Source organism: Lygodium microphyllum, chromosome 5 (genome assembly GCF_053477565.2).
Source record: "Lygodium microphyllum isolate KBCC chromosome 5, Lygodium_microphyllum_v1.1.10, whole genome shotgun sequence".
Classification (NCBI taxonomy): Eukaryota; Viridiplantae; Streptophyta; class Polypodiopsida; order Schizaeales; family Lygodiaceae; genus Lygodium; species Lygodium microphyllum.
Window position 1 is genome coordinate 67,731,226 of NC_141139.1, and position 12,020 is coordinate 67,743,245.

A 12,020-nucleotide genomic window follows, 5' to 3' on the forward strand; every position below is an offset into this window, starting at 1 on the left:
ACGACTGCCCTCTTTCAAGGGAATTGTATGAACAGCAAGACTAGGAGGAATGCCTCTCAGTTCATCATAACTCCAGACAAAGATATCATGGAATTCCTGAATCAAGGCCACATAGTCCTCCCTTTCTGCTGTGCTGAGCATAGAACCTAATTTGATTGGCCGTGAATCATCAGGCGTACCAAGGTTTAGCTCGATAGCATATGCATCTCTTATACGATCTTGGCCCTCTATCGGCTCGTTCAAAGTAATCTGATAGATGTCTTCCGTGGTGGATCCCTCTTTGGACTCATCACTCAATGATGTCTCACTGGCAGACAAATCTTCTAATGTCTCCAATTCTGTAGAAGATAGAGGAGCTCTCTCACTCTACGGGGACTCAGGATAAGCATCAGCCACCACACGCTAGGCACCTCTTCCGAATATTAGTCGACCGGTGGGTATATCTACTCGGCAGTCCGCTTGCAAGATCCAAGGTCGTCCGAGTAATACTTGGTAACTTGGACGGCCTGCAAAACGAATCACCCTAAAGTCCAACAGGCATTCTACATTTGCAACAGTGACATGGACCTTAGTAATGCAGCCTTCGGGCTGTCTCAAGCTATCATCTACATTCTTTCTGGATCGCAAGACCCAACCTTTCCATCAGTTCAGAACTCATAATGTTAACAGATGATCCCGTGTCGACAATGGCGTAACCTACTAATATCCCATCGACATAGGCTACAACCCTTGGGCAATGCTTCTCAGCATGCTCGAACCAATCATCACCAACTCGCGCAATACCCAAAGGTTCCACGATATACCCGATACGTAGGATCTTTCTAAACTCCTTGCGTACTCCTGGGGAAAGCCTAATAAGTTGTAAAAGATTCACATCCGGCTTGACTTCGCAAAGAGAGCTCGCCAAATCCAATTCATGATAGTTCGATAGAGCTTGGTTTTCATGCCAAACCATCCCCTCTTTAGGTCGCTGAACTGGCTTTATTGCCTCTTTCTTAACTTTTACCTTCTTCTTTGGTGGTTCCTTATCGGCTTTACTTTCCACGGGCTTCAAAGGTCCCCCTTCCATGGCAGGATCTAAAACTTGTGTTCCTTTGTCGCCTTGTTTAGGGTTTCCGTCGACAGGCTTATCCTTGTCGGCCTCTCTACCCTTTTGACCTCTTGTAAGAACAGCTCGCAGATTAGAGGTTTCAGCATCATTAATGCGTACAACCTCAATCAAACTAACCCCACTACCACTAGGTAGCTCCTCCACTGTAGTCTTTGGTCGTTGAAGTATTTGTTTAGGCCCATCTTCTCGCTGGGAATCATTTCCTTACACACGATGATTAACAGGCCCTGGTTGTTGACTTCCTCGCTGGAGGGAACTGATCTTACTCCAGCAAGTAGCTGCTAAATGGCCAGATTTTCCACAAATGTCACACTTAACATTTGGGCAATTTCTTGGATAGTGCTGCCCACCACACCATTTGCAACTAAACCTCGAAGGTGCACCCTCCTCTGGATATCTACTTCCTATCAAATTTTGTTATTTTTTAAGGAAGTTGACATCGACGGCTATTTTCCGATACTGCTCCGTAATCATGTCGGTATAATGCTTCATCATGTCCTTAACCTCGCCAAGAACATTGGAAGCACTCGACTCATAGCCTTGGTCATTACCATGTCGTTCCATCGGCCTAATAATTCGATTAGGCACTGGTGTTTGAGCCACACGCATGGTATTAGAATTGACCGCCTGGCCTCCAACATTTGGAGCCATTTGACTGCCCATAGGCATCGACATGCTAGGGGGAGCTGGTAATAAAGGCACAGTCTGCATCATGTTCCCTCTCCCATTAGGATTAGTCGTCGCTATCCCTTGGCCACTACTGCCATTGGCCATTGCCACATTGTTTCCCAATACTAAACCCATATTCGAATTACCTCGAGAAGCATAGGCTGCTTGTAATCGGGATTCAACCTCTTGTGCTCGTGTAATGGCAGTATCTATATCCCCCAAGGGGACACTACTCAACTGCAATTGGATATTAAAGTCCAAACCATGTAGGAAATATTGCAATTGGGCAGCCGCAGGGATAGGAATAGAGGTGTCCAACTTACGGAAAACCTCTTTTATTTTCTTCACATAAGCACGAATATCCTCGTGTGGTTCTTGGCAGGTCACGTTGAGTACACGCAACCAATATTGCCCACCCCTTTCACGGGCAAACTCCCTTCAAAAAGCTCCATAAAATGAATCAATATTCAATATGGTTCTAGCTTCTAAACCATGATACCATATAGCGGCTCTTCCTTTGAGAGTCATATTGAAGAACATCATTAAATGTCCTTCTTCTTGAATGCGACAGTTAAACATCAGCTTTTGAAACTCCCTAATGTGGAGTTCTACATCTTCCTCAACTAGCCCATTAAAAATGGGTAGTGGGTAACCCAGAGCCGACAAATCCATCGTTCCTGCTGGAATTGCAATAGGCTGCGCCATGACGAGGATTGGATTTGCGCTAGAAATAGGGGACGGTGGGGTTACACCTCCCGCACTTGATGTAGATTGGCTTATGGAAGAAAGGGGAGCACTAGGCTTCCACCTTCTCCTAACTTACTGCTTGTGGCACCAAGACCACTAGATCCACTGCCTCGTAAGGGTTCAGCACTGCTACGCTTAGGGGAATATCTCCTAAAAATTTCAGCATTTCTGCTAGACGATGCTTATCGATAAATAACGGATCAATCTCAGTATCCTTTGGCATAAACTGCTAGTTGGTCCCTAGACAACTAGGATTCGAGGACCACCACTTTTAAGCGGCTCCTGACAGACGCACCACTGATGGAACCTAGAACGGGCTGGCACTGGCTCGTGTACTAGCCGGGCCTCTATCACACGCGCTCAATAACCCCACGGCCTCGCGGCTAGGAGCGTTGATGACACATGCATTGCCTTCCTCAATGTCTTGTGTTTGTATTACGTCGTTTGTAGTCCACTCTTGTCTCACCCACTACTCCTCAGAGGGAGTCCCTTACACATTGCCTAATGGCACGAAGCACAAACATAGGGGGTCCTCCAACGGCTGAATGCCACCACCCCTCTGCGACTCTCCTACACCTTGGGGATTGGCCCCTCGATGCGTCGCTCAACATATAAACATTTCGCACAAAATCCACTCAAGGTACCATTTAATCGTATACAGGAATGTACCATTGTCCTTACTTCTCTTTTTCCCAGACCCCACGACTAGCCTATGGCTTAGGGTGTCCTATCTCTCACTCAACGTGGGTCAAGGTCCTAATAAAAATAATTGTTGTGCATCCAGGATTTCTGATACCTTTAAATATTTCCATGATTTATGCATATTGTGGATGCCAAGTGCTCAAACAGTTATGAAATCAATATTGTGCATATATGGAAAACATCCTTTCAATGATTTTCAACTACCGTTCTTATGCGGGGTTGCACAAACCTAGCACGGAGGAAACCCTCGTGCTACAAGGCTCTTATTTTATAATTATTCACCGACCTATATGGCATGCACACAAGGCAGCAATCTTTTCATCATTTGACTCCACATTTAGACACATTCTAACCACTCTACCTTCCCATCGATCAAATGTTGCTTTGTGGTATGCCTTTATAGGGCATTTTGCCATTATTTTATGTGTAAAAAGCGGAAAAAACACACTAGAACAAGAAGGTGGGGATGAACTGAGGCAAATCCTCATGCTTCAATCCCCACAAAAATTCACAAACATTGTTCTTAATTTTCATTAATTTTCCGCATCCAAAATGCATTTTTCCCCTATTTTTAGTGATTTTTCTCTATTTTCCTTGTATTTTCCTTTATTTTATGCATTATTTAATTACTAAAAATTCAAAACAGGTTATGGGCTATGGCCCTTAGTTCCTTCTTGCAGCAAAAATGAAAATTTAGTTGGTGTTTCTATTCATTTTCCCATTTTTATGCCCAAAAACATCATTTTCCCTTGATTTCTTATATTTTACGTGTTTTAGTGTATTATTTTGAGTCACAAGATGCATATTTTTCTGATTTTTTGATTATGATCAACAAGGACTCATGGAAAACAGCAACATAAACAATTTTTAGCCCACATGAACAACATTTTATCAATCAAAAGCCATGAAATCTCAAATTTCCTTTGAAAAAATTGAATTACCGCTTATTTGCGTGTTTTGGGTTTCATGTCCATGGCTGCAAATCTGAAAATCAGCAGCACTTCATGTTCAGCACAATCATTTTCCAGCCCCGGAAGCAATCCGATCCATGCCGGACAAGCCTCCACCATTCTTTCTTCTTCCTTCTTCTTCCCACATGAATTCCCCCTTAGAAGAGAGAGAGGGAGGAGAGAGAAATACTAGATTTCTATCTCAGCATTCAGGCCATCAATGGAGGAGCAAAGACATGCAATAGAGTCCACAGACAGAAGGGAATGAAGCCCCATAATCCATTAGGCAGGGTGTTTGTAACAGCCATGATGCCCTCTCTCCATCCATGGCGCATTTTTCGGCGCCTTCTGTTGATCACGTTTTTTCATCTCTCTCATGCCCACGATTCTTCATTTTGCATGCTTTTTGGTTGGGGGGTTAAAATTCCCCCAAAGGGCACTCCCCCTTCGGTCCATGTTGTGGCCACCCTTTCAAATCTTGACCAATTCTTGGCCATTTTCCTGTCCGGACTCGGAATCGAGCTCTGAAAAATCCTGGGCGTCTGGCTAGGCATCATGCATTGGCCAGTAGCTCGTGTCAACCCGCAAGACTATCTGAAAAATTATGAAAAATCAACAAGTGTCGCTCGGGTGCCTTCAAAGCACTTTGATGCTTAAAATCGTCCTAGATCGAGCCGCCGCCTTTGATGGTGAATATTTTTCCCTTGATATTCATATTTTTAAGCTATTTTTAAGAACTTTTCGGCACCAAAATTCCGCTCTCATTGGCGACCACGGGATAGGGCGACTCAGCCCATCGAATCCACGAACATATCTGCACATAAACAACCAAAGAAGCATCAAACTGATACAAAACAAAGATATAATAAAACCCAGCACAATGCTCCCCCTACCCCTGGACAGAACCAAGGCATGACATCCACAAGGAGTAAGCCTAGCATCATCTAATAGAAGATCCGAAGTGAGTCACTAACCAACTACTCCAACACAGCCAAACTAAAAACCCTATCAAAGAGGCTACCCTAAATGGTAGTTTGAACTACGTACCAACTAAAGATAACACAACTAGGAACTCCTACTAGCCGAGGACTCCTATAGCCTAATCAAGGAGTATTTTCTTTCAGTACAGTTCTTCTTTTAGGGTTTTTATTTGAGCAACATACTCGGGCATGTAAAAAGGAGGGAGCTGAGCATAGTGACCCAAGGAGAACAGGGCATCGGCGTCAGGACCTGTCTCGGCACCCAAGAACCTACCAAGCCCTCGCAAGGCGACACTTAATCCTTTTCTAACGCTCACTTTTATTTTCGCTCCAACCTTCCTTGTTTTGTCATTTATTTTTTTTTCAGCAAGAAGCCTCCCCTAGGAAGACAAGGTATCGGCCCTGGGTCTAACTCGTCCCCAGGAACCTACCAGGCCTTCGCAAGGCAATGATCAACTGCTTATATATTTTCATTTCTTTTCTTTTCTTGGGATAGGGGTTAGAACCCCTTTTTACACACCTTCGTATTTATATTCATCTTTTAGGATGTTTAGGGTTTCTTGGCATCATCATTATTATCTTCTAGCAGGCTTCTGTAACTGCCTCACTACTAACAAGAACTCCTAGAACGGCTGCCTAGCAGGCTAACAGAACAGGGCCACTAGGATCTCCTTCTAAAACAGGTCTTTCGATGCTTGACAATGTCTTTACAGGAGGCAATGACTACCCCCACCGCCCTCAAACATACTTAGCCTAAACCTGGGACTTCATGCCTTGGTTGCCGGTCCCCAACAAAAATATATCCCCTCGACAAGTACAAATACACATATAACAGGAAAGAAATGTACTCGTAAAGGAGAGATATCACCTGGATTGACCACAAGAAGCTTCCATCGCGGCAAAGGCTCCTCCAGGCTCCACAAAATTCCACGAATCACGAAACCTGTCTAGCACAACACTTAAAACAAAAACCCAATTAAACGCACCCGCACTAGACAGGGAAATGGACCTCTTGGCCTAATGAAATAAAACATGACTACGCATAACATCCTCCTGGAAATAACTATGATAGACATCAAAGCATACCATTCCCAGGGGAACAGGGCACGTAGCCCTAAACTAGGTGCATTAAATTATGACCCATCCCTCCTGTGTATATCGCAAGAGGTGTTTGCATCACATGTCGTCTAATCAGTCTGTGGGTCCAAGATAGTAAAGGCAGATGAGTCTCGCCTACCCTCTACATCACCCAGATCAACCATCGTCTGCCAAAGAGGGCATGTTCAGAAAGCATACCCCACAAACGACCAGGTCCTGTCTCATCGTCAATAGATATATCGGGACAAGGACCACAATTAAAGAAGAGGTCTTCTTCATACGCAAAATTAGCCAATGAATGGGCAAACTGATTCCAATTTCGTGGAATCAGCTGAAAAGACACTCTATCAAATTCGTCTAGCAGGGCTATGGCAGTATGATGGTACATGCAAAGGATGGGGTTTTGTACCATGTACGTCCCATTGAGTTGATTTAAAACCAACTGAGAGTCCCCTTTCACCAATAACTGGCGGATACCACCCTTCTTTGCAATATTTAAACCCATAATCAGGGCTTTGTATTCTGCCATATTATTGGTAAAATTCACCCCGAGATAAGCAGCTAACTTCATGACAATCCGTCGTCGGGGGTCTCGGATGACAAATCCTACACTTCTTTTTTTTCATACACCCCTGGACGCCCCATCAAAGTACAAGGTGTACGTTCATAAAGGGTTTACATATCCTGCCATCCTGAACTCTACTCATAATTATGGTAATCGAAATTCAGCATATTCAACGAGTGGACTGTAGGCTCCATCCCTCCATCATCATTGAATTCAACAGGGATGCTCGTCAAAATTTGTAGGCAGTGATGGCAGAAGACCTTGATTTCCCAAATAAATGTCCCGCCTTCTTGCTCAGTCACCTTATATTCTTTGCTCCACCAAATGAGCTTTCCCTGATGATAATTCATGTCGTGCGTCATAATACAGAACAAGCTGTACTTTCTTGAAGGTGTATTTCTTGGCTTTGAAGTCGTATAACTGCTTCATTCGACGCTTTGCCACTTCTTGGTGCAATAAGCTCTGTAGTTTAAGCTCATCTAAATGTGCCAGTGTCGTCAAGCGCTCAAAAAGTGCGTCTTCATCACTCAAAGAATGATTGATGGCAAACCGAATAGTCGGCAGCTCAATCTCTAAAGGCAAGACACACTCCTCCCCATATACTAACTTGAACGGGGTATGGCCAGTGGCTCGTTTAAAAGTCGTATTATAGGCCCACACTGCCATGTATAACTTTTTATCCCAATCCCGTTTCTTTTCCGACACAATTTTGGACAGGATGCCCACAAGCTGCTTGTTGGTGCTTTCAACTTGCACATTGGCGTGCGGGTTATATGGGGTTGTCTTGTTATGCTTGATTTGCCACATCTCTGTCAAACCTTTGATCACCTTATTCAGGAAATGGGTTCCGCGGTCCGACACTAATTCTTTCGGCGGACCAAACCAGCATATTATCTGCTCTAAAAGGAAACTAGCAGTTTCTTTAACATCATCTTTCCTTGTTGCACGTGCTTCTGACCACTTTGTGAAGTAGTCAGTTGCTACAATGATGTACCTCTTTTGCGTAGTCGACGGCGGAGTAATAGGACCCACAAAGTCTATTCCCCACTTCTCAAATGGAAGTATCGCCATAATAGGGGTGAGTGGTCTTTTCCTATTCTCTCGACTATCATGTCGTTGACAAATATCGCATCTCTTAACATACGCAAACGCATCTTGGAAGATGCCAGGCCACCAATAACCTGCTCTTAAAGCCTTTTGTGCTGTAAGCCGTCCAGCAAAATGGCCACCGCAAGCAGAATCATGGCACTCTTCCAAAATGAATGGCACCTCGTCAGGCATCACACATCGGCGATAGATGTCATCAACCCCTTGCTGATATAATGTACTTGCGATCAAGGCAAACTTTAACGTTTGCTGCTTAATTTTCCTTCTCTCAGCTTTAGATAATTCGGATCCCACCTCTCCCGTCGATAAATAATGCGTTATTGCAGTGTACCAGGAGGGAATAGATGTTGTATCTATTTTAAATAACAACTCCATGTCACTACCTTCAACCACAGATTCTTCAGCTCCCCAAAGTCCACAAGACATTCCACGATGCCTTGCAACCTTGGTGGCTTACTACGAATTTCCTAATCAAATTCCTGCAAAGTGATTAACCACTTCGCTAGACGGTCAGGCAGCTGTAGCTTATTCATCAATAGTCGAAGTCCCTCCGCCTTCGTATAAAGCACGACTTTCTCATAGAGAATATAATGCCTGAATTTCTTGGTCCCAAAGACCATCGCTAGAAACAACTTCTCCATGTAAGTATAATTGATTTCGGATACCCCCAGCTTCCGGCTAGCAAAAGCAATCGGGTGATACCACTTCTCTTCCCAAATTTGGGCTAAACAACAACTGATACTATACATGGTGGCTGTTGAGAATATATAGAACACCTCACCTCTTTTAGGTGCTTTTAAAACGGGCGCTCTTGCTAGCTCTTGTTTCACATCCTCGAATGCTACTTTACAAGGGTCACCCCATACAAACGAACAGCTAAAGGACAATAAATTTGTAAGCGGCAATGTTCTTTCTGCCAAGGCATTTATGAATCTACGGTAGTAACCAACCGAAGACAAAAAGCTATGAACTTCTTTCGGAGTGCGTAGTGGACCCATGGCAACTATAACTTTGACCTTCTCGGGGTCTGTCGCAATTCCTACCGAACTGACCACATGACCCAACAATAGCCCATAAGGTACTCCAAAAACACACTTCCATGGGTTTAGGGCGATGCAGAATTGTCTACAACGCTCAAAGCATTTTCTTAAAATTATCAACTATCTTCCTCTCACGGTGGCGGCCCCTAAGTCATCAATAAACACCTTCAACTCTTCAGGGGATATGTCACCGAATGTCTTATCTGCTGTTCGTTGCCACGAACCAAGTGCATTGCAAAAACCAAAGGCCATCACATGCTACGCAAAAGTACCAAATACAGTAACAAAAGTCATTTTTAACTTGTCCTCTTCTGCAATTGCCATCTGGTTATATCCTGCAAAGCAATCCATAAACGAATATATCTCCGTACCCGCTAATTGATCCAAAATCTGGTCAATAAATGGCAACGGGTAGTAGTCCTTAACTGTCTCCTTATTCAGCTCCCTAAAGTCTACACATAATCGGATTTGATTATTCTTCTTCTTTCTGATCACAACCGGTGAACACCATTCCGTGTGTTGCACAGGAAAAATCAAACCCGGTTTCCGAAGCTTCTGTAATTCTTCAAACAGCCCGTCCCTCAGTTCGAAAGGCATACGCCTTACTTTCTGTCATACAGGGTGAGCGCCCTCTTTCAACAGAATTGTATGAACAGCAAGACTAGGAGGAATGCCTCTCAGTTCATCATAACTCCAGGCAAAGATATCACGGAATTCCTAAATCAAGGACACATAGTCCTCCCTTTCTGCTGTGCTGAGCATAGAATCTAATTTGATTGGCCGTGAATCATCAGGCGTACCAAGGTTTAGGTCGATAACATATGCATCTCTTATATGATCTTGGCCCTCTATCGGCTCGTTCAAAGTAATCTGATAGATGTCTTCCGTAGTGGATCCCTCTTTGGACTCATCACTCGATGATGTCTCACTGGCAGACAAATCTTCTAATGTCTCCAATTCTGTAGAAGATAGAGGAGCTTTCTCACTCTACGGGGACTCAGGATAAGCATCAACCACCACACGCTAGGCACCTCTGCCGAATATTAGTCGACCGGTGGGTATATCTACTCGGCAGTCCGCTTGCAAGATCCAAGGTCGTCCGAGTAATACTTGGTAACTTGGACGGCCTGCAAAACGAATCACCCTAAAGTCCAACAGGCATTCTACATTTGCAACAGTGACATGGACCTTAGTAATGCAGCCTTCGGGCTGTCTCAAGCTATCATGTGCATTCTTTCTGGATCGCAAGACCCAACCTTTCCATCAGTTCAGAACTCATAATGTTAACAGATGATCCCGTGTCGACAATGGCGTAATCTACTAATATCCCATCGACATAGGCTGCAACCCTTGGGCAATGCTTCTCAGCATGCTCGAACCAATCATCACCAACTCGCGCAATACCCAAAGGTTCTACGATATACCCGATACGTAGGATCTTTCTAAATTCCTTGCGTACTCCTGGGGAAAGCTTAATAAGCTGTAAAAGATTCACATCCGGCTTGACTTCGCAAAGAGAGCTCGCCAAATCCAATTCATGATAGTTCGATAGAGCTCGCTTTTCATGCCAAACCATCCGCTCTTTAGGTCGCTGAACTGGCTTTATTGCCTCTTTCTTAACTTTTACCTTCTTCTTTGGTGGTTCCTTATCGGCTTTACTTTCCACGGGCTTCAAAGGTCCCCCTTCCATGGCAGGATCCAAAACTTGTGTTCCTTTGTCGCCTTGTTTAGGGTTTCCATCGACAGGCTTATCCTTGTCGGTCTCTCTACCCTTTTGACCTCTTGTAAGAACAGCTCGCAGATTAGAGGTTTCAGCATCATTAATGCGTACAACCTCAATCAAACTAACCCCACTACCACTAGGTAGCTCCTCCACTGTAGTCTTTGGTCGTTGAAGTATTTGTTTAGGCCCATCTTCTCGCTGGGAATCATTTCCTTACACACGATGATTAACAGGCCCTGGTTGTCGACTTCCTCGCTCGAGGGAACTGATCTTACTCTAGCAAGTAGCTGCTAAATGGCTGGATTTTCCACAAATGTCACACTTAACATTTGGGCAATTTCTTGGATAGTGCTACCCACCACACCATTTGCAACTAAACCTCGAAGGTGCACCCTCCTCTGGATATCTACTTCCTATCAAATTTTGTTATTTTTTAAGGAAGTTGACATCGACGGCTATTTTCCGATACTGGTCCGTAATCATGTCGGTATAATGCTTCATCATGTCCTTAACCTCGCCAAGAACATTGGAAGCACTCGACTCATAGCCTTGGTCATTACCATGTCATTCCATCAGCCTAACAATTCGATTAGGCACTAGTGTTTGAGCCACAGGCACGGTATTAGAATTGAGCGCCTGGCCTCCACCGTTTGGAGCCATTTGACTGCCCATAGGCATCGACATGCTAGGGGGAGCTGGTAATAAAGGCACATTCTGCATCATGTTCCCTCTCCCATTAGGATTAGTCGTCGCTATCCCTTGGCCACTACTGCCATTGGCCATTGCCACATTGTTTCCCAATACTAAACCCATATTCGAATTGCCTCGAGAAGCATAGGCTGCTTGTAATCGGGATTCAACCTCTTGTGCTCGTGTAATGGCAGTATCTATATCCCCCAAGGGGACACTACTCAACTGCAATTGGATATTAAAGTCCAAACCATGTAGGAAATATTGCAATTGGACAGCTGCGGGGATAGGAATAGAGGTGTCCAACTTACGGAAAACCTCTTTTATTTTCTTCACATAAGCATGAATATCCTCGTGTGGTTCTTGGCAGGTCACGTTGAGTACACGCAACCAATATTGCCCACCCCTTTCAGGGGCAAACTCCCTTCGAAAAGCTCCATAAAATGAATCAATATTCAATATGGTTCTGGCTTCTAAACCATGATACCATATAGCGGCTCTTCCTTTGAGAGTCATATTGAAGAACATCATTAAATGTCCTTCTTCTTGAATGCGACAGTTAAACATCAGCTTTTGAAACTCCCTAATGTGGAGTTTTACATCTTCCTCAACTAGCCCATTAAAAATGGGTACTGGGT